We start from the raw sequence: 24833 nt of genomic DNA on the forward strand, positions 1-24833 counted from the left end.
TGCTTTGAACGCGTCCCTTTCATGTACCGACAGGCGCCCCAGTGTTTGTAGCAGGGCCCATAAAGTCATTAGCGTGGAATAAATATCCAGTGTTTCCGTCCATGCAAAACAGGAAGCATTCCTCAAATGTGTCAACGAGGGACGGTTTAAGGCTCCACATTCCATTTCCTCATTTCTCTCCACCCTTTCTGAACAAGAACTAAAAGAAGGGCTTTGCATGTATCCATTTTATCAGAGAATTTTAGACACAGGATATGCCTCCCCCCCCCCCCTCCCCGCCATTCCCCCACCACCCCCCAACGCTGCCAAATTCCTTCTCAGCCAACCCCCTATTTGAATATCAGAGGTGTCTGCATCAAAAGAGGAGGCCGGGTACCCACTGAGGTTTCTCTGCCTGTTTTGGGGCGCCCAGCAGTGGGCTGGGGGAAAGAGGCTGATTCAGCGTAGGCAAATCCAATAAAACCTTCACGGGGAGACAGGTTCAATCAGTCAGCCGCCAATTATGAGAGCCTCTCTCAGATCAGGGTCCAGAAGGAAACCGCTCAGCCACACCGTTATTTATTTCTAAGGTTTTTTTCTTTTTTGGTGAGGAGAAGGATATCACGATGAATAAAGTCTGGAAGCAGCTTATCCTCTCGATGATTCATTTTCTTTGGCTCCCTCTTATTTTATGTTTTTCTTTCCTTTTCTGAAACCTGCAATCTAACCCCTGCTTTGATGTGGCCGATTTAATTTTATTAGAAAAATTTACATTTTATCGAGGCTCCCGTCTTTGGAGACACAGTAATTTTTGAGCATCAGCTAAATGGAATAAACACTAGAATGGACAGAAAGACTATTGATTAAAAATAATCTGTTTAATTAATCAATTCATATAAATCAATTCAAACCGAAGTGTACCTGAGTTCTGAATAGCAAGTTGCACATCCAAAGGCAAATGCATAACGCAATAGGTTACATGCAAAATGCATTTTTTTCTATTGAATTTGAAAAGAAGCAATTACCTTGCATTTCTATATGTTATGATTCCTGATATGATAGATTCTCATTTTCTGAGCACAAAGGTCAAGCTGGGGCATAAGGTGTCATCATTTCTTCAAGGCAGAAGGGCCTTCAAGTATTGGAATGCTTAAAGCTTTAATCAAAACACACAGGCTACTCCTGAAAAGGCCAAAACCAAACTTTCAATCAACAATTATGCCTAATAAACTGAGAATACTGACAGTAGAACATTTTCAAAACAGCATTATTAAAGTAGCAACGGGTGTCCTAATCATGGAACGTGGAAAATTTGCATTTATATTTATTTTGCGTGTTAGACTGTCAAAGCAAAATTTGCAATAGACTGCATTACATTAAAACAAACATAGCAAACAAAATCACCGTTGATCGATTGCAGTTTTACGCGGTGCCCTCATTATTATCAGTGTTTATGCAAGCGGCACACTTCTGTGCTGTCGCTGTACATTTATCACATGGGGACTTTTTTATCGATACGTTTCTTCTGCTTCTTTTTTTTTCCTTCCAATTTGGAAGTGGCAGGTTTCTCCTCTCGAGTTACCGCTGTGCCATCCGCACCCTGCATATGCAGCACTTCAAATGAGGCGCGCGGTTATTTCATAGACTTTCCTTCAAACCGGCGACTGTTTTCCACACCTGCAGTCCAAACCGCGGAGCTAGCACCAGCTGGAGTCCAGCCGTGGCGCTCTCAGACAACATCAGACAAGCAAAGGACTGGATATGTGGATCTTTCAAAGAAAAAAAAAAGAAGAAGGCCAGATTAAAATAAAATATGAAAATCCTTGTGATTTACAAGTTAAATTAAGCACCGGTGAAAGCGTGCGTCTTTAGCATTTCAATTTCAACATGCTGATGTTTAAGTAGTATCTACCGCCATACATCTGGAGATATGAGAGGAGGCGGTAAATGCGCAGCTCGTAATACCTCTGATCTGAAAAATGTAAATGCTGAAAATGTTCAGAATATAATTTTTTAGTATCAGATGAGGCATGGGCTCTTTGAGGAAGAACGCTGAAGGACCAGAAGAATGACTGGGAATCATAACTATACACGTTAATGATTTGGCTTTTGAAAACAAGAATTCTAAATGGTCTGCTGAAGGCTTTGGTAGGCATGCAATACACTGCAGAAAATGTTTAATCTCTCAATCTGTTACCTTTCCTGTGTGCAGCACTTCCTTGGTATATTGAAGCAACAGAAAACATATTAAAGTAAAATAAATAACAGACTCCCAGATTTAAAAGGCACTTTCGGTCCAATCATCATGACACTGGTTCTTTCTGAATACCAAATTTAAGCATGTAGGTATTTTATTACTGTTCTTTCAGGATATTTTTTCCCCATTTCAGCCACCACGAAACTCATAATAATAATCCTGTACAAATGTAATGTTTACAATTTCAACCATTATGATTACCGTGTGCGGTTCTTATATTGGTTTGAGCTACCGAGAGCGTGTTTCTGTGTTCCGCTCGCATGCATAATGCCGTCTGTAAACCCCATTTCATCTCACTCCAGCTGATAAAGAGCCTGAGCAGCCTCTTCAAATCACAGTGGTTGAGGCCCGAGTCACATCCATCATTGATAACTCCTGTTTAAATATTACATGATGCAAGAACTTGGTAAATCAAGAGCATGTTTGTGAAGACAAAGGTCATTTAGGTTAGCCTGGATCATTCCATCTGCGACGCATACAAATTCCCGCCCCCCCTGCAGGGAACTCTCGTTTGATGCTAAAAATATGTGCACTGCATCTAGGGTTTTATCTAGAAAATATGAGCTTAGAGAAGGGCATTATGCTTTCGGTCCACCCTCATTTTCATTTCACAGTGTTAAAAATCAATCACTCCGATGAGATGTCTGGTGCAGTCACGCGAGCTCGCCCCCTCGAAACCTCCCACCATTGCCAAACCCCCCCACCCCCACCCGCCCCCCCACGTGCCTCCTGGGATTCGTTTCCCCACCACGGCACTTCCTTTTCCTTCTCTATCAGCTACCCTCTCTGCATGTATACCTGTCTGAATGAAGGAAGAAAATATGAAAGGAGGGCTGATAAATATGAAAATAGGGCAGGCTGTCCCCTTCTCCTTTAAAAAAAAAAAAAATCAATCACCATGCTAATACAAATCTTATTACGCTATTTTCAGAAGATTAACTTACAGGAGACGACAATGATTGTCACTCAGAAACCGTTAACCAGAACTGTAATCATTCGACATGCCGACGCTCGCAGCTGTCTGCCTGCAATTGGTCCGCTCGAACCTCCCCAGCGCGTCAAGGTCAGCCAGCTAATCGTTCTGTCCCAAAAGTATTTCATTGAATCAGCGAGACGAGAAACTGAACTGTTCCCAAAATTATTAAGTCCTTTTTTTCGCTGTCAGGGCACATTTTAATAAATGAATCAAAATAATGTAGATTAAAAAAAGGCACACATATTGAGAACCAGATTAAATTATACTCTCGACTCCCTATGCTCAATTACCAGTGCGTTCAGCCACAGAACCCTGGTCAACACCATTACTTATTTTCTGTTGGTTAATTTATGTGGCAGTCCTGTACTTCAGGCTGCAACATGCTGAGTTTGATGGTTCAAGCTTTTTTTTTTTCTTTTTTATCCAGTGTTTCTTTAACTTTGGGTCGGGACCCAATATGGGTCACGGGAGTACATGGTAGGTCCCGGAGTCTGTAGTGCGCTAGGCTATGCTAGTATGTATGTATCTGACAGGGTTCTGAAACGTAACAAATTTATCATTTGGGTCCCGATCCTAGAAAGTATTTATAATTTGAGTCTTTATTTAAGAACCCGTGCTTTAAAGGGTATACGGACTGCCATTTTACCACTCTCCTGTCAAACGGCGGGACAAAATGCATCCTTGAATCGGATAGCTTGATGTTGGTTTACTGTAAAACAACAACAACAAAACAAAAATACATAATACATGCCATATTCTGTGCCTTCACAAACCACTGGCAATGAGGCAGCATTCACGAAGCCAGCCCGCTCACAAGGAATGGGATAACCCTTGGCCCGGCATTGTCTTTTGGGTGTTAGGAGGACCCTGAAGCACCCACAGAAAACCCTACAGGCACCGAGAGGGCTTGAGCTATACCGGCTCTTGCTGCCCTGACGCTACCCACCGTGCCACTCTGAAGCAGCTCTTCTGCTGCGGAGTCTGGGGGGAAGAGAGTTACGCTGAGCCTCGAGCACTGACTCAGGTCAGGTGGTTTCGCTGATGCTGTGCCCTTAAGCACTCGTATTTCATTTCTATTGAACCGACCTACTGTAGGTTTGGAAATTATGCAATGATGCTACGTAATAATGTAAACAGAAAAGAGCGACACAAAACTCCCTCAGAGAGAGAGAGGGGGGGAGAGACAGAGAGAGATGGAGGGAGGGAGAGAGAGAGAGAGACAGAGGGAGGGAGAGAGAGCATGTGAGAGAGAGAGAGAGAGAGAGAGAGAGACAGAGACAGAGAGAGAGGCTGTGCCTTCAAGCAAGGCACTCGCGTTTAATCATATTGAGAAAATTATTTTCTAAATGTTTTATGTCCACATAAAAACTGCTGCAGATGCTCTTGTAAGTGATTGCTAGTGTTACTTGACAACATTGGCAAGCACAGGTTTTAATGTTCAAGTGAGCAAGCTGGCTGCTAGATCTGCAACATCAGCACATGGATAAATGTGGCAGTTCTTGTCAAAATAATGAATTAGACAAGAATTGGAATTGACAGTCGGGATTGTATAAAAGCAAATAAAAATAATCTTTGACCTTCCAAGATTAAAACATTTAAGGACTGTGTCTTCCCTGAAGAGCATTTGGAAAAATTATGTAGTGCCCAGAACATAGACCACTTTCTCTGTGGGTGACAGGTGAAGCTGAGGCATCCTTCACACTGAGACCGGTCTAAATCTTCCTCAAGCCGTTACACTCAGGCCCTGATCTGTGTAGCAACCTGGAGATTCACAAAATTGGATGATAATGGGCAGAGAGTGTTGGGTCGAGAGTTCTTCTTCAGCAACTGAAGCACTCGAGTTTCATGAGGTTTACAGAAGCGTTGTTTCAAATGCAAATATAGCCTGGATATGCCCAAACTCCCATGAGTACAGTCTGAACTTCAGCCTGCCATTTTAATGAAGATGCAATTAATGGAACAAGAGAAACCACTTGAGCAATGTCATGTTTGCGAGTACTCCACACTGCTCAACAGCATCAGAGTCCTTTTCATAATTGCATATTCAGAGGCACTTCTGGGTTATTCACGCATTTAATAAAACGCTGAGTCGTCTGTTTTTCAAGAAAAAAAACCATCTTGAAATACCTGACGCATGCTTTAGAATATCCTCTTTTTATGAGCAATTCCTTAAAGAGGTACATGTTGAACATTTCATTCAATATCTGCATAGAGAACACTATTATTCAAGACAACTGACACTGGCACAATTTTGTAATGTACTACACTGAATTTATATGCCACTCATAACATAGAGCAGTGTTTACAAACCCTGTCCCTGGAGATCTACCATCCTGTAGGTTTTCCTTTCAACCCTAATTTGGCACACCTGCATCTACTAATTAACAGCTCAACAAGCTGTTGAATGAGGTGTCCTTTGTTAGGGTTGGAGTGAAAAACCTACAGAATGGTAGATCTCCAGGAACAGGGTTGGTTACCACTGACGCAGAGTATCGCCACACTGCTGACTATCAACAGTAATCTCAATATTAGGCACAAGACCCAGGTCCCAGTGGGGATTCAAACCTGCAATCCCCCCCGAGTCCCATATCGCCGCCGCAATTCACCTTACAAAGACGCAAGCGGCTTCACGGCAGGGAAGAGGCGATGAACCAAGGTCCGTCAATTGTTGGAGGATATCCCACTTAGCAAATTGTCCAAATCACATTAAAGCCATTTTCTATATCTGAGGTGCTGTAATTAACCGCGGCCCTGAACAGCCATCTCAGGGTTATAGCTAATGCAACCTATTGTTTGGGATCAAGCATGGCTGGTTTCGGAGACAGAAGAGAGCTGTAATTCCGGCGGCTCCTCGGTTAGCCATGAAGAAATAATGAATCGCCAGGGGACCACCACCGACATGGAAAGCTGTGGGGCAGCATGGAAGCTGGTACCCATTACAGGACCGAGCAGGTCGCACAGCGCCCTGGTACTGACGAATGAGGCCAAAGGAAGTTACAGTTGCTGTAAAAACAAGCATTCCAGCTAAGAATTTGACTACAGAGGCATACAGTATCTACTCCTCTTCTTCCTCAAAAGAAAACTTCATTTCTCTACTATGATGTTACTTCCACATTAAATCTTTGGCGAGTGGTCATAAAATATGTTGTGGCACTGATGCTACTTAGAAATGAACTTTTTTGGCTCTGTCTATTAGGTGCATTTTGCAGCTTGCCAATATTCTCCTTGAGTTTGGATCAATGCAGTGGGGTTCCTACCGTATCCTTAAGTGCATGCATGTCCCCCTGTGGTTTTTAAAATAATGATGTACGGTACATGACAGTCAGGTAAATAATCTAATCCATTTGACAGTCTGCCCTGACTGTCAAGTACAAAATTTACAAATGTAATAATGCACCTCTAAATCAAAGGGTGTGTGTACAAGTCTGAATAATCCAACACTAGCTATGTACGTACATCCACAGTAATGTCTGATTTTACTCTACACATTAACAAAAAAAACACACGGAGACAAGTACAAGCTAACATTTGGCAGTGGATATCACCAAATATGTCTGGAATTGTCCAGTATCCCCCCAGGAAACACAACAGAATGCCCGGAGGTCACTTGCGAGAAGCAGCATGATGCAGGCACGAGGTTGTACGGCGCTCAAGGATGAGAGTCCCAGCAGACCACAAATCCCTCTCTCATTCCCACAAGTCTTATCTTCTTAAGTTCTTTAACCAAACACTCGGCAGTTTTAACAGAGCGAGGGAGAACTGAGGAGCAGCAGAGAAATCCAAGACTTGACAAGGATTATGAACTTCTAACGCACGGTGTTAAATCAAGGGAATGCCAGCAGAGACACACGCAACTCAAAATGGGGGGGTGGGGTGGGGGGGGGGTCTATCAGTGGTCTATCAGTATTCACCTCATGTCAAAACCACGGTCTCTCAAAGCATAAAATGGGTTGAGACGTGAGATTCCCCCGTAAGACTCCTTTCTGGATTTGCATGTGGGCCTGTTTTCATATGACCACTGCAGCATCAAGCACCATAATTAACCAATAAAAAGGCAGATATGTACACAACAATGACCGTAATTACCAATAACTGTCAGGACAACAGTAAGCAGTAGTGTGATTCTACAGTATGTAGAGTAAAAACTGGAATCTGTATGTACAGAGAACTGTAGGGCACAGAGTAGGCGTTTTTCCCGTCTTGTTGATTTACAACTACAGTACATGCGTTCCCCATGGGACAATCTTGTATTTTTTTCCCTTGTGTGCAAGGGGTTAGTGCCCTATTGGGGTGTTGAGAGGGGGGGGATCTGTTTTGCAGTGCCTCCCACACGTACAGGAAGCACTGCATGGGAAACTCAATCACATGAGCCAGTGCCTATTTTCCAAACTACGAGCCACTACAGGCACATATGAACTACAGTGACCATAAGCACACGCAGCAGCAGGCCAAACCTAATTCTGCTGTTGGTTGCAATGGCCTAATGAATTAGACTAAAGCAATATATAGGCTACAGAGCTTATTCTGTGCTAACGGGCATCATTTCTCAGTTTCCATTTTTGAGACATGAAATTCCTCTTGAATCGGAGTCATCAGTATGACCTTCCAACCACCACAGAATCACGACAGGATTTTTTCACTCGCAATTTTAACATCTAAATGCTGTGAAGGAATCTGCAGCAGGCAAAAAAAACCCTTTCAGGCAATTAAACAGACAGTACCGAGTTCAATAAAAAGCCTGAATGCTTCACACAACTGGGGAATGTGTTTAAATAATGCATAGCAGTTAATACAATTAACTTTAGAACAATAACTGCAAGAAAGTTGCCATTTATTCACGTTTTACTTAACAGTTTGCTTCAATAGCTATAACAAGGGATCAGTATTCCACAGAACAAAGAATCAAAACAAATCTAATTAAAGAAGGCACAACAGAATTTAATATTTTTGACATTTTCTGCTTTTAATTATCAGTATCCAAACACAATCACTTCTGATCAAGCTGTTGGGAGACTGATACATTTTTCAGCTACAATTCCCAACTGTACTTGGCTTTTGATTTATTTTAGTCTGGTGGGCTTTGCTGAGCAGCTATTGAGAAGATTCACTGATCTTTAATGCGTCTGAATGGATTGTTGGTATTTGTATTCGCCGAGATGACTACACAAGGGCTGACTGTAAATTACACAGATCAGCGGATCGGTCCCACGTCTGCAGAGCAGCTATCCGCGGAGAAAACCGCGGTCAAAATCGCATTTACTCTGAGCAAAGACACACAAAAGCTGATTTGTGAGTCTGTAACGTTTAGTTTGCTCACCCCAGAGTTGTCCGGGGACAAAATTGGGAGAGTGCAGGTGTAGACAGATAATGGCCTGCAAGGGAACGAGTGGCTCGTTCACCCTCAGAGAAAAGCTGTGCACGCAGCAGACAAGCTTTACAAACCCCAACTGTGATAAATAAAGAAGAAAGTTTACTCAATGTGCGTTTTGTTATTTTAATGCACGAGGGATTCAGATTTTATGACCATCAGTTACCATCAGAGAGGCTGGCATCTAATGTTTCCATGTTCAGTTATCTCATTAAACTCTAAATTGATTTTGTACTTTAATACTGTTTCACCAATGACTTGAAGTAGACATATTTGGGTATGAAAAGAGAGAACACAACACATTACTGTTTGCACATTAGTCGGTTGTTTGCGCTGGTCCTGGTTTGTACTCACCGTTCCTGCTTTAATCATATATAGTATATATGCCCTCTAGCACGATTGATATACCGGATGAAACTCGCATCGTTTTGCTGATTATGAGTGTAGCTTTGCATTCGTGTAAAGTCACGTACAGTCATTCTCCATGGGGGCAGAGGAGAGAAAGTGAGAGAGATGTCTGTTTTAATAATGAGGAAAGGGTAATTAGCTTGTGACTAATAACGATCCTATTGAGGGACCTCCTAAATGTCAGTTAATACATCAATAACAACCTTCATAAAAGCATTCAAAAAAAACTCTCACACCTCATAAAGGATTAGTTACGGACTAATTAGGATGAATTAATGAATTACTTATAAATACAGACGTCAGAATACATTAAAAGAAGACATTAACAATTATCCATTTTAAAAAGAACCCTTTCCAATAAAGCAAACAATGAATAATGAACTGAAGTTACAGACAAGCTGTCTAATTGTGGTCCTAGTCTGTGGTTGCAGTCTCTTCAGGAGATAAATTGAGCAGCTTAGTTTTAAAAGGGTACAGTCGCATGACACTCATATAGCATGTCTTCAGTGCTCACTATGTTAAAGTGAAAAGTAGTCCCCTAAACAATCAACAATAGGTTCAATAGACTTGATGTTTTACATGCTCAGACCAATATTAACTTAGGTCTATTTGACTGGTAAGTTTGGTGGTAACATTATTTGCCAAGCCATTACTGGCCATTGACATGAGTGAAATAGTAGATGCCCTTTAAATATGTTTGCCATTTAGTGGTAAGTTCCTCATACCATCAAATCTAAATTATATTCAGCCATCTCATTAGTACGGCATCCGTGCCAACCAGACCATAACTACATAGTAGAAAGCAATCAGCACACAGAAGCCTTTGTATGACACCTGGATAAAGGCTCTACCGCTAGGCTTAATGATGTAACCTGGACCAGTCATTGCTGAGGTTAAATGTCACTCCAACACAGTTTCAAAGCTCATCATTATTATTTCTGGTTTTCTCTCAGGGAACACCACAGATTTCCCCCTAAAAGGCTCTGCTACCTATCCAGAGATGATCATTGAGCTAATATGCTACCTTGTTGTCATTCAGTTGTTTACTGTGAAACAGAAACTGTGATTTTACACTCACTGTTTGCTACATATATTTCCATGCTTTTTTTTTTTTTTGAGTAAAGACTAGTGAAGTTTTTTTTAAAACTATCAAAATTTTAATTTGAAAACTGAACAAATGTGAAATGTGTAAATAAATGTGAAAATTAAATTACATTACATTACTCATCTTTCTCTTTTCGTCATATCTAACAGACAGTTGGGATATTTCAGTGTGTTCTTTCTTTTAATCACGACTGCTTTTTTCTCCCTCTGTCACCCTTGGTATTGCCTTGTTGCTAATTATATTTAGGCTGTACTGTGGTGTCACAAGAGTTTGGGAACCCTACCTTCATGCCATGTGGAACGTGGGTGGTGAGACTTGATCCACAAACCAGACTGGATTGAAAAAAAAAAAAATTCTTTACACTTTTAACAAGGATTTGTCTCAGGAGGCAAACTCAAAAAAGGGCTTCCAAGTATCTGAAAGTTCAATATAAAGCACAAAAAACATGGCCTTGTTTGTCCCAGTTATCCATCTATCGTTCTCTTTTTCCAAGAAACTTTTAGAGAGCTCCAACAAACACACTTCCTCTCTCAGTCAATTCAAAATCAGTCAAATCAATGCCAGCTGGGCAGGAACTGCCTCTCAGGCTGTCTTATCAGGGCTTTGTAGTTCCAAACTGAGTGGCCATGATGGCCTGTAGTCCCTGGCAGAGCAAGTTTAAGAATCTGCCTCTCATGACATCACAGTATCAACCATTTACTTAATTCCTTCATTATTTTCCAGTTTTAAACTTTGCAACATTCCAACTAACAACTGAACTCGCTTGGTCAACTACTTGATATGGGACTGGCTGGTCTTGCATGCAGACTAAGGGAAGAGAAATATTTGTGTGTAGTGGGGGTGTAGCTGCCTCTACGGACTTTAACAACGGCTTGTACTTGTAATTCCCGTCAACCAACACAGAGACCGCGTGTAAAAACTGTTCTGTGAACCCAAAGTAATGGAGAAGGCGAGAACAGGATCTCTGAGGGTCTCGAGTACCTGTTCAAGCGCACACACAAGGCTTCCGCACACGGATCTCCCTCCTCCCCCACACCCCCCCCTTCGCCCCCGGACCCGAGCAGCCGGCGGTCAAGAGGGAAGGCCCTCCTTCCGATCCCTCGTCCTCTTCACCCGCGATGAGGGGATCAGGCGGATATCAAGCGCCAGATAATTAGCATTCCGTAGGGTAGGGAGTCGGGTAATTGAAAAAAGAAGGAGGGGAGAGGGAGGATGGAGAGGTTGGAGGATGGACGGGGGGGGGGGGGGGGCAGAGCCAATAGACTTTACTGAGTGTTTGTGTTTGCTGGCCCAGTGCCTCTGACACGAGAGACGCACGCGGAGGACACAAGGGCTCTGGTATTGACGGGGCGGGCGCTGCCGGGGACCCGACCTTCAGACGATGCCTATCGGAGGCTCCGCTGCCCCCCGGGTGTCCGCGCCCGTAATGAGAACAGGGAGCCGCGCGCTCGTCTGCAATGCTAATGCCCCCGGCTGCCAGGACCCCACAGCGCACAGGGGCCGACGGATATGTTCTCACCCCCCCCTGGGAAGCACGAATGCACACACGGGTTAACACCCATTATTTCAGACCCTCCACTTTTAACTATTGATCGCCCGCACCAGAAGACCCTGCGATTGGGATTGGGATTTTAATGTGACAAACATTTCTGAGGCATTTTTTTTTCTCAGTGACCTTGATGTTTACATTTACATTTGCATTAAGGCTTTTGTCACCTTCCCTTAACCGGACGTTATATCATGGCATTGACAAAAGGTAAAAAGCCACAGCATGCACATGTATTTTCCTTGCCAGGGGAACAAGAAAACCCTGGGGAGCAAAAAGCAAAAAGACTTGGCGAGTCTCATCCTTTAAATAAATAAAAGGATTAGGAGTTTATTGAGATATTCAAATGGCATCCACTGGCCAGTAGCATTCATTTGAATTTCATTTTTTCAAAGTGGTCTTCAACATAATATAATATATGAATCTATATAGTATAATATATGAATCTATGCGCGTTAGTGCTTACCAAGTCCAAGAATTTACACCGTCATCATGTTTTAGAAAGCTGTGCTCAAGCAACCAAGCCAAGGGACTACCTCAAAATAATAATGCTGTATATAGAATAGAATTCAATACAGACACACACATACACACACACACATACATACACACACACTTACACTCACACACACGCACACACACACACACACTACATTTCTTTATCCCATCATAGAAATTCCCTGTCGCAGCGGTAAGCCAGTTACTTTGCAGCAGTCCTCCTTTGTCGGTCAGGAAGAGCACGGAAGGCGCGGCGTCCTCCGCACGCGCGTCTCGCCGCTTCTCCTTTCGAGTCCGCTCGCTGACCTGTGTAGCCGTCGCACCGGATGACCCCGGCGCCGGCGCGCCCGCCGCCGCCGCCAGACAGCAGGGGCGCGATCAACCATAGAAGTCACCATCGCGTGGAAGGTGGGAGCCGCCTCCCGACTCAATAGCTCTCTCCCCCCCAGCCCCCCCCCCCCCCCCCCCCCCCCCGCCCCAGGCAGCGCTGCAGAGGATCGTGTGTCATCCTCCGGGAGTCCAGAGTGCAGATTTGATTTCGGACTGTCACCCCACTCAGGTCCAGCGCTTCGCCTGGACTAGCCCGGCCAGAAGGCCTGACGATGTCACGCCGTACCGTTTTAACTTCTTCACGCTAGTCCTCCGGCTCTTTGACAAGTATATAAGCAATTAGCATATTCTGCCGCTCTATCCGTTTCGCGGGCCGAAGCTCCGGAATGATCTAAGAAAGCCTTTTAACTGGGTGCCGGGCGGAAAGCGGGAGAGAGCTGTCTCTCGCGTGAGATAAACAGCCGAAAAGGTACGAAACTCAACACGCGCGCATCTCCTTATCGCCAAGTTTCTGCCCGATAACGCCGGGCGCGTGACTGAACGCCGCGTCAATCACTTCACAGGACTGATGCTTCGCAGCCGAATCCGTCAGAGCTCGAATATAACATTTCAAGGCTTCGTCAGCGCCGTGTCTGCAGAAAATGAAAAAACTCGGGCGCGGAGAACAGCCGGCGAAACGCTGGCGGCCGTATGCGCGCGCGAGATAAATAAGTACGCCGTAAATGATGGCGAAATCCCGCGCAGATCCTGACAAACGCCGCGCTGCCTGTAATCAGCGATATTCTACATCACTGTCGTCGACACAAGCTGCCGTTGCGCTCATGCCCGTATATATCGACCGCTGGACTCAAAGTTACTGCAACGCGAGCGGCGCTTCGCTCAGCTCCGATCAACGGCGACGGGGCACATCTGAATCCGTACGGCCTCCGAGCTCCATTAATGACGGCCTTCGCATAATCACATAAGGAGCGGCTTTTAGCCCCCCGGGGTGATTGCCGTGATCTCACATCCACGGCCGTCGAAAGCGTTTCCGGAGTGGAGGTGGGGCGGGGGCTAGGGCAGGGCAGTGGAGAGGAGAGGAGAGGGATCGTATTGCCGAAAGGAGTGAGCAATCCAATCGATTCTCCCTGGAAATGGGTTTCCCCCTCTTCAGCCGAGAGCAGATGGACGTCCGAAGTGAAACCCTGTACGGATGGATGTCGCGCGGCAGATTGCGGGGAGAAGCGAAACAGCACGGCGGGCGTTTCGTTTGCGAGCGCACGCTCGGACCAGCTCCCTCACGCTCGCACAGATGGTCTGTGTTTGACAAGGCTCAGAAGACACACTATTGTGTATATATCAGCACGCACAACCCTCATCTTCTTGTGATGTGATATACGTATATGTATGTATGTGTGTGCGTGGGGGTTTTCTTCCTACCAATACTCAAATATTTACAGGTCTACGTGGAGGCATAACAGATGGATGATGGATTTCACAAGCAGATCAATGCATTATTGTTTCCCTGTTTCCACTTTTTGCGAAGTCCATGTGCATTATGGGGGATTTGCGATGACTTCATCTATAGGTCAGAAGCCCGGCACACCACATGCTTCCGCCCGCCTTTGTCACAGAGCAGACCGGATTCACGCGAGCTAATCAATACCCCGAAGAACACTCGGAACGCTCCGAAATACCAGCGTCGGCGATAGATCAATATTTACCGGGGCAGGATGCAGTTAGCGGCCGGCAAATAATTCTATCGTCGGTCACGTGACCGTTCACCGGGGAGGGGCTCAAAACTCGTTTAGGTGATTCACGGCGCAACCGTATGGCGAGCTCGGATGGAATCACGGCAGTCTGTCATCTGTGTGAAGTGTTCGGGGCTGGGCATGCCCCTGCCCGACGAGGCTGAGCATTCCTGCGACCGACCTGTCACGTCGGCCAGGGCGGACCGAGGTGAGGAACCCTGCGAAAACAGTGCCTCAGGACTCCAAGAACATCTCACTGTAACTGCCCAAGTGCCAGACGTCATTATTTATACGCTTATGCGGTTATACGGCCGGATATTTATGGATGCCATCCAGATTAAGTGTCTTACTTACGGGTGCAGGAGAGCCCCACTTGGAAGCAGCTGTCGTGATGAATGACGCGCGGTATCCGTTTACATCGCGCTGACGTCACCATCCATAAGCCCAGACAGTGCTGCCGGGATGAAATAAAAGCTTTTGAGCTGCAGTCAAGGATGCGCATGAAAATTTATAGACACTCCTTGCAAGTCCACCAACTTTTATCGGGGGGCGACGGCGCAACGATTGCTCCTGTTTTTTTAAAAGACCCAAATTCGCAGCTCCGCGTTGAAGAGACCCAGATAATCGTACTGAACAGAACTGGGTCTTGAGGATAAGAAACGAAGACCGCGGCGCCGAATCTCAGCGCAAGCACACAGACAGAACGCAGCTTTCGGGATGATTGCGCTGTCACGATTAATCTGCGCATTTTTAAATCAGCCAAGAGAGGAGAGCGACCTCATAACACAGCGTACTCTTCTCAATGCCATTAAAAAGGATAGAAACATCAGTGCAATTCAGTACTTCAGTACTCTGCCGTTCGGAAGCAAGACAAAACCCCCAGTGACACACGTGCCTCTCTTGCTGCCATTGCCCATTGCTTTGTGCTTGTAACATACAATCCAAAAAAGATCAAGTCATTTTTCAAAACCTCAGAACCATAGACACGTCAGCATGTCAAGGTCTCTGTGTACATCCCCAGTAGGTGTGAATAATGTGCTGGAACATCTAGAATGTACACATCTGTGTGAACGCTACTGTATTATGGAAAGACTACACACAGTGGCTACATGGATTAACCAATAAAAGCATAATCCAAGAAAATCCATGAAATCTACCATCATGCACAACAGACTGAGCTTGGTGTTGATTGTACTTCTGCTGCAAACAGAGGCCATTTAGATTCATACACTTGGCACAATGGCACTAAATGGCATGAACAAAGAACTCAAATTGGTACTGTTTCCCATCAAATTTCATTTACAGCCACTCACACTGATAATACCGTCAGAGAAATGTCTTGTTGTAGTAAAATAAATTCCCAACAGAAATTCCAAGATATCACTCTTGTGTAGACTGTTATAGAGGTATCACTGTGTTGCCTTTTTTCTTTTCCATGAAAAGAACATCGCCTAGTATGCCTCATTGCTGCCTGAACACATTTTTGGTAAAAATGCAATAAATAAATAAATAAATAAATAAACAAACAAATAAATAACATAAAAAAGACCAGAAATGGACCCATCATCGTAAGGTCACGCTCCTTGCTGCCCTTCTGAGCAACCTCATTTTGCCGCCACATTTTCTGAGTCATTTCCTAATTCAGCCACTTCCCCTATCCTGTCTCCAGAACAGCTCGGAATTATGAAACAAAACATCCCTTAAAACACTTTACCCCAGCATGCAAATGGCCACACTCCACCACATCCACCACAATCAGATTTCTATTGCATTGCGACCTATTAACTCCAACATAAATAAAATATAAGTTCACTACTGCATTAGTTATGAACCACAGCAGGAGTACGAAACACATGTACATATATTTTTAGTCCGCATTAGATTTTAATGCAAATGTGTGTAACCCATTTCCCCGCTTATCTCTCGGAGTTAACCGAGTATGAGTCTACAATTCCCCACAGACTGACTGGAGTCTGCTTGTTACCTGAAGAACTGCTCCCGTATTGACGCCATTCTCACACACATATTAATCATACTGACACCTTCCTCGCATTAAACAAAGAAAACATGCGCTTTGAATACATAAAGGGCACATCTGGTTCAACTAGCGAAAAGACTATGTGTTCCAGGTATGCAACACAACCTCGGTGCAAAATGACATTTGTTTTTATGTCTTTTTTTGCTGCAAAAAGTATGGTTTTTTTAAAAACACTTAAAGATCCTGCACATACGTTTCTGGATGACAGAAACAATATGCATCATTAGGCTAAAATACCACAATAACGTATATATGCTATATTTGGCATGTGGCTCCAGTTTAAAACTGCAGCACAAAAATATTTAAAAGAATATCAGCTATCAGATCTTGCATATCAAAATGGTTAATATCAATCAAGCCAAATTGTTGTCATTGGTAAAATACCCCTTCAGAAATGTGCTTGGTTACAGGATCAATGAAACCAGATATATGGGTCCCCAATTGATTAATGAAAAATGGCAGACATCAATATGAATGCCATGTCATAAATTGACTTTTTTAATTTCAGTCAGTATGTCTTCACGGCTGTTAAAAGGGAAGAAAATCAAATAGACTTTCCCCTCCAGTTCCTGCATATTGAGAGTTAATGTTCCATGCCCAGAGAGTTATAAGTAATAACAGCCAGAGTCTACAGTGAAAGATGCTTCATAAAAGCTCAGATACTTTACCCAAATGTTATCTCGATCAGCCCATCTGCCCTGAACAAGAGCAAACACATTTGACACACAGGCTGCAGCAGCTATACGGTGTCTGTGGCATTTTCACAAATAGCCCACACTCAGGAATAAGCACTGCTCAGCATACGGTGGATGCAGCAGCTACAGTCTCACTCAGACTCAGAAACAGGGGAGCCAGGCTTTAAGCTGCATCACAATCCAGGGGTCTGGAGCCTCAGTCTCCAGAGCTGGCCACAACTCCCCACCTGTCATCCCTTCACGACCACGGGGCTCCTGGACGTAAACCCATCCCAGTAAAACCCCCCTCCAGCTATCTATAATTCATCCGCCGAGGACGGCATCCCTCCGCAAAGCCGTCCTCTGTGCTTTTATCTACTTTCCCTCCCTTCTGCGGCGCGCGTCCTGAAGTTACCGCCAGTCCGCGTTTTTATTTGGCGGGGTTCTCCCCGGCGAGAGCGCCTACGCGGTCGCCTCCGCGCCTCCCGCCCGCCGCCGCCACGCGCCCCCGCCCTCGCCCTCGCTCTCGCCCTCGCTCTCCGGGTCTGCCCACAACTTGGCGCTCGCGCTCTCGCTCGGGCTACGGGTGGCTCGCGTGCCACTTCACTTTCGACCTCGCACGGGCACAGAGCAGCTCCAAACCGGCAGAGACGCCCAGACCACGATAACGACGACAACAACATCAACAACAACAACAACAACAATGACAACAACAGAGACAGCGGCAGAACTGAAGGCGTCCTCCCGGCTCAACAACTCGGCAAAGCAGCCCCAGCAGAACAGGAGGCAGGGCAGGGCAGAGACTTACCTGTGCTGTTGCTGCTTCCTGCTCCTATGCGCGCTTGTGAATGAGAGAAAGACCGTGAGGGAGAGGGAGGGGGAGAGAGAGAGAGAGAGAGGGAGAGAGAGAGAGGGAGCGTAAGTAGAGGAGAGGAGGAGACAGCTGCCGCTGCTGATGTGCCAGTGTGCTGTTCTTTCCCGTGCTCTTTTCACTCCGGAGAGGCTCCGGCGTGCGGAGGTGGAACTTCTCCTCCTAATGACATCGCCTTCTCCCTTTCAACTCATTGGCTGACAGGCGCGATTCCCGTTTTCCAGCCCTGCCGTCTCTCTCCCGACGAGTCTGCCCTCCCCCTCGTTCCTCTTCCCAACCTTTTTTTATTTTTTTTATTATCTCTGTTTCCAGTCCGGCTCGACACTCATTCTGTGCCCTCAACTCCTCTTGCACCCCTTTTGTTTTTTTCTTCCTGCCCTCTCTCTGCTGCTGCTCTCTCTCTGCTCTTTGTTTGTCGCCTTTCTTTTGTTGGTGCTAGTCTCCGACCAGTTGTTTCTCATTTCACTCATCAAAACTGAACTGTTCAAAATGGCCACAGTGAAACAGGTACTTCACCGTTGCTAAAATTAGTGTCCCTAGAGATGCGTTCAAATCTCTACTCTTGCCCTTGATATTTTTCCTTCCTAGGTTTTTGAGATTTCAAGGGCAGTATACAGTCATTTCCAAATATGTCATTCTTTAAATGAGCTTTGCACGATTCACACAGAAGTATTTAACCATATTGTACCAGGAACAGTTGGAACAATTTTATGTAAATGGGACATACTTGTTAGGAGACCTGGTCAATGGAATCACACTTCTGCAGCGTAACATAAGGGCGCGGAGAATCCATTCACAGGTCGCATATGATAAAGATATGACCTCAGACATCACAGAAAAAACTGATCACGTGATGTGCATTTTAAATGCGTTCTTTAAGTCTAGAACTGAATGGTTTGTTTTCTGTGACTGGAGAGGAAACACGTTTTCTATTGTAGCCCCCTCTTCCAGTTCTACTGCACATTATGCAATGCATCAATGCCTTCAGGGTGCCTTCACACAATATGAATAATGCAATGTGATGTAACCGAAGAACAATATGACATAGCATGCTTAATATGCACGGTATAGAAAAGCCAAAAACAGAGGCTAAGTTAATTACTGCACTGTAATTTCAGATTTCAACTTTTCATGGTTCACCCTTGATAAAGGTCACCCTGACCAGAATGTCTATTTGTTTACAAAGGCGGTTGGCACAACAGAATGAATGAAAATGTCTTTCATCACTTGTTGTATGCCAATTATTCTTATCGTGAAAATTAGACTTAATACACGTGTGACATTTAACCTAATTTTAGTATGAAACCTCATTAAAAGAACCAAACAAACCCGTAGGATTCCCACAGGAAATAAACCGCTCACTTTATACACCAGGGGCTTCACGGGGAGTCTCTGATTCCTGTTTCTTTGACTCCTAATTGATTTCAGCAGAGAGTACGTATTATTGTAGGAAGACGGGCCTCGTCTGCCATTTTCTTGTTCCAACAATAATTGCATGTTTGAAGCAACTCTTTGATCTTCCCATTGTTTCCCCCCTCACCCACAATGTGGTAATTGGCAGTTCCGATGATAACCCCTCGAACCCCTGCCACTCACGTACGATGTCCATCTGTGCTCACGCTTCTTTGCCTATAAAAAAATATGCCGTCTGCCTATAATTGGAACTGCACTCCCGTAGATCCATTTGGCTTGCCTTTCGCAAGTCCACTTTCCCTGGGAACAATAAATTAGGATTCTGAGATTATTTTGTTGCTAAAATTACATATTTGCCATATATGTTTACAATTACATGTTTACACAAGTACCACAAAACCAGGGAAGACATCAAAAATGGCTGTCAAGTGCAGGTGACCGCTGTACAATGGTGATCCCAAGGCAGGTTTTACTGTATTTGTGTATGACCGACACCCATTGCTTGGGTAATTTTCCTAGAACTTTTGCAACATCAACATTTCTAATCACTTTGATTCTTTGTTTAGTCAGATTTAAACCCAGTTGCCATTTTAAAAACAATACTAGTAATGTATACAGAGCAAGACTATGATCCACAATATGGCAATAATAATGGCGGCACCCTTAAGTACTGTAGTGACTGACTGGAGACAAAGACCAGATGAATCTGGGATAACACTCATCTTTCTTTATATAGCAGAAACCATTATCAGACTAGAATCTGGAATACAAGCTTAACAAACAGGGGGAGTGGCCCACGGCCATCCCTTACCCATGACAGCCCCACAGTTAGATGCAGATGAGAAGAAACATCTACAAAAGAACATTAGCCAGCCGGTGGCAAGCTAGTAAGCTACAATGCAAGCTGCTATAACAATACCAATCTTTCATGAAAGTACCAACCCCTCAAGAAAAAAACAAAATAAATAAAATATATCAGAATCACCAAAGGGCTTAAGGTGTCTTCTCATAAGCCAAAGATTAGCAAAACTATGGTCTGACTAGTGACTGTCATAGGCATCAATTAAACTCCTGAGGGAGAGCAGCAACATAGCCACCGACCTCATTGCAAGTGACTGTTATGCAAAGGTAGTAATATAGAGAAAAGTGAAAGAGAGGATCAAAAAGTGCCCATCGTGGAAAGGTTTGACGGTAAACTCTTAAACACTCACAGGAATGCTTTTTACGCAAACTTTCAAGCAGCATGGGAAACAAGACTAGGAAAACCAGTATATGGCTGGACCTAACACACGTGATCCAGCCGACCAATGGTGTAACTTCATCACTCAGTCACTCAGTCAGTCACAGACATTCGCGTTTGTAGGGCTGGCCCCGCTGTTGTGGTCGAGCCAAAAAATGAACGGAAAGCGCTTAGAAGGAAAAACCGTTAAAATCTAAAATCAATCTTATTTAAATACACCAAAAAACCTTTAAGTGTATTCAAATATGAATGTGCTTCTTTTTGTAAAGAAACATATTAATATTATTTTATAAACAACAATGCCTTAGAAAGGAAAATACATATATATTTATTTTTGTTTGTCACAATTTAAGAAAATGTATATATGTAAACAATTCTGAAGTAGTTATCTAACAAAAATAGGTAGTAAACTATAATTTAATTATAATTTAACACTAGCAAATATTTAGGCAACACATAATTATTTTAACAAGGTACATCTATTTCATGTTTCAAACCAATGCCATGTTTAAAATTTGAAACAATGTTAAATAATGGGTTGTTCTTACCAAAGCAGCATACCAGCAATCCAAATAATAATAAGAAAACACCAATTATATGTTTATTTTGTGCTTGCCATCTGTTTAAATAAGAAAAGCCATTTTATAGCAATAACGTATTATGTAACTTTGTGGTAGGCCCTTAAAATTACATGAAAATATATTCCCTTTGAAATTCTAATATGCTTCTCAGATAGTGAAGTCACTAGTGAAGTTACAGAATTTGAGAAAAAAAATCTGACTCTTTAGTCAGGAGCAGTGGTCCAAAGTCAGACATCTCCTCAGATTCCACAACCCTCATAAATATTAATCACCAGACTTGAGCATATTATTAACACTTTTTCCTCACTCCACTCATAACGAATGTGTCTGGGAACTTAGAAACATCAAAGCATCCATTGTACAAGCCTCAGATTCTGCCTCTTCCCAAAAAAAAGTTAAATAAGAAACGAAGGCCTGTCTCTCGCTCTCTGCTCAAACTAAACTTAGACCTTTAATTCATGTTTAATTTGGATTTCATCCCAGCATGGTGCTCAAGTTTAAATCTAAATCAAAGCAGAAACTTGAGAATATTTTTTTTTTTTTAAATCTGCTCTAGCTGCATCCATTCTATGAATAGTGGAAGTGACAAAAATTACACAAATGAAACTGAGGTGATGAAAAAGAAAATATTCTTTTGAAAATGAATACATTCATTGATGATGCCACAGCAATTTCTTTTCCTCCTCAGAGGTTGTATCTACTATAACTGACCCAGCAGGTGGTTACAGAAGTGGTTGGTGTAGCCTTTGAGGCAGATCATAAAGACTACTAAGCACGGTGGTTCACTGTGCATTCTCCTTCAAAGCTGATTTGTCCCATTTTGATCAGTATTGGAAGGTTTGGCCCCAGTTCCAGCCTTTGAGTGTAAACCACATACCTTCAAAGTAATGGGAAAGTTTAGGCATCACAGGCAGGTAATTAGTCAAATATTGCCTTGCAGATTAACACTTTTCGGATTTAAGCTGTGTATACTACTATAATCAGACTGGCAGGAGGTCAGAAAAGTAGTTGATCACTATAGACCGCTATCAGTCTATAATCCATGAGTATTATTTGACTCCGTAACGTTACTGAATTGAATTAAGCAAAGCTAGATATGCTAGCTAGTCAGCCAGTTAGCTAGCTAGTTTGCTTGTTAGCTATTGGGTTTTGTGTTCGACATCAAAGCTACACTATATGGCCAAAAGTATCTGGATCCCCCATGTTTTACATGGTTTGGGCTAGGCCCCTTAGTTCCAATGAAGGTAAATCTTAATGCTACACCATACAATCACATTCTAGAAGAATGGAGTTTATAGCAGCAAAGGGTGGACCAACTCCATATTAATGCCCATAATTTTGGATGGGATATTGGATGTCTGGTGTCCACATACTTTTGGCCATGTAGTGCAGATAGCCAAGAAATAACGGGTGACTTTTAAAGAAGCGGTTCACAGACAAGCAAAACAGATTCGAAAGAAGAATTGCCTATGCAGTGGCATTAGCATGATAGCTGACTTGTTTGCTGGGAGACTGAAGTTGCCGAATTTGCGGAAGAGCCTGGCGACAATTCATTGGCTGAAACGCCAGGGGGCTGCAGCCTTGAACTCGACTGCCAGGGGGGAAAAATGGGCATCCGAGGCGAAAACATGAATCTGCATCCATGGGTGTGGCTTTTGTGTGACATTCGTCTGCCCATCATGATGAATAACAAACGGAACGATAAATGGCTGGTGATGAATGATAAAAGGTGGCTCTGTTTTTAATCAGATAAACACTGCTTTAATCAAATCATGTGTTTTCATTGAATCACATGTAAAATCATCAATGAATATATTAATTTTCAAAAGAATATTTTCATTTTCCTCACCCCGTGTAATTTTTTGTCACTTCCAATGTTTGTATCATTCAGGAGATGTGAGCTGCTCTATATGGAATATATATATATATATCAGTGTGATAAATTATACCTGACATTTTCCTATGTAAATCACACAAATGGCACAACACACATATTATTTACTTTTAGGTGAAGGCACTGGGCTCTCAATTTCTTATAAACAGACACACATCACATGTCCAGGGTTACATGTATTTTAAAGAACAATCCATGTTTATACAGTAGCTCAGATTGAATTTGCTTCCAATTTTCTTGGGAGATTCAGACGGGTGACAAATTACAGGAAAAACCTGAATAAATGAGTAGAGACACAAAACGAATACAGATGCTTTCATACAGGTGTACTGCATGATACAATTAAGCAATTAACATCCTATCATGCCCTGTGGCATGTATAGAAATGCTGAGCAGGCCCAGTTGACCTTGAATTTGGATCAAAAGGGCAGGAGGAAAAGATTTAAGCAACTATGAAAAAGGGTTCATTGCTGGGGTATAGATGGCAGGAGCTTCAGTCACAAAGACTGCTCAATTGACTAGTGTTTCAATAGAAATGGCAAATAAAGTGATATCTGCATTTAGATCTATGGGAAAGACATCAGTAAATAGGATTGAAAATTGTAGTCGAAAGTTCACATTCGATGTTTGTGATGCTTTTGAATTAGTGTGATACGTAAGGAAAAACAGAAGAGCAACTTTTCCTCAGGTGACTGAGAATGTCAACACAGGACATGATCGGACTGTGTCAGCAAGAACAGTCTGTCAACAACTACACAGAGGGGGATATTATAGTAGGGTTGCAGTGCAGAAACCCCTCATTACAAAGACGAATGCACATTTGAGAGGTCAATGGTGCAAAAACCATAGGCACTGGTCCACAGAGATGTGGAAAAAAGAGATATAGTCAACCATATTCTCGACAGGCCTGAACGCTTGATCTCTACAGTGAGAGGGTCTGGTGGCTCAGCTATGCTATGGGGGGCATTTTCCTGGCATGGTTTGGGTCCACTTGTCTCCTTAAGGGAAGGGATACTGCAAATCAATACAAAGTTATTCTCTATCACCTTTATCCTATGATGAAACATTTCTATCCTGATGGGAGTGGTCTCTTCCAGGATGACAATGCCCCCCATCCACAGGGCATGAGGGGTCACTGAATGGTTTGGTGAGCATGAAAATGATGTGAATCATATGATGTGAATCATATGCTATGGCCTTCACAGTCACCAGTTCTCAACCCAAATGAACACCTATGGGAAATTTTGGACCAACGTGTTAGACAACACTCTCCACCACCATGTTCCATTCCTCCAGCAGAGTTTCAGAGACTTGTAGAATCTATGCCAAGGCACATTGGTGTTCTGGCAGCTCGTGGTGGCCCAACACCTTACTAAGACTCTTTTGTTGGTTTTTCCTTTAATTTGTGATCCGTCTGTATATTGATCGCAAAAAAAATGTTGTCTTATCTCCAGGCAGATTACTATGGCAGTTGTGAGTGTGCATGTCTGACAGTGTCAGGGGTTCGGGGGGTTGGACCCAGGCGCAGAGTAAAAAAAAACACAGGAGACTCCAAAAGGGAAATTCAAACAAAGACTTTACTAAATAAACAGGGAACAAACAAAAGGCCATGAGGGGCAAAACCATAAACACAAAAAGATTCTTAAGAAGCTAAAAAAAAACAAAACAGAACACAGGCAGGGCGGAACACAGGCAGGACAGAATACACACAAGCAGGAATGCAGGCAGAAACAAAGTCAGAAACAAACGACGCACAAGCAGGACCAAAGCGGGCAGAATACATACATTCAGAAATGAACACAAGTAGGAAACAAACACAAGTCGGAAACAAACACAAGGAACCAGCACCCGAGTCAAGGGGACAAAGAACTTAAATAGACAGGGGGTAACAAGACACAGGTGAACTCAAAAAAACAATCAAACCA

At 43.4% G+C, this 24833-nt stretch overlaps 1 protein-coding gene across 7 annotated transcripts in view; it reads right to left on the reverse strand.

The window, feature by feature from the left end:
- The window catches only part of thsd7ba (thrombospondin, type I, domain containing 7Ba), a 157256-nt gene extending 139091 nt beyond the window's left edge, over positions 1 to 18165 (reverse strand). For 3 of the 7 annotated variants that reach the window (XM_035392654.1, XM_035392652.1, XM_035392647.1), the window contains exon 1: positions 17718 to 18165. The gene's annotated coding sequence lies outside the window, so the exon portion shown is untranslated. Of the gene's footprint in view, positions 1 to 10376; positions 10635 to 12343; positions 12429 to 16903; positions 17005 to 17717 lie in introns of those variants that run through there. The other 4 variants (XM_035392653.1, XM_035392649.1, XM_035392651.1 and 1 more) reach the window with 4 other exon arrangements.
- Positions 18166 to 24833: the final 6668 nt, after the last annotated feature.

The sequence above is a fragment of the Anguilla anguilla genome, chromosome 15, assembly GCF_013347855.1.
Source record: "Anguilla anguilla isolate fAngAng1 chromosome 15, fAngAng1.pri, whole genome shotgun sequence".
Classification (NCBI taxonomy): domain Eukaryota; kingdom Metazoa; phylum Chordata; class Actinopteri; order Anguilliformes; family Anguillidae; genus Anguilla; species Anguilla anguilla.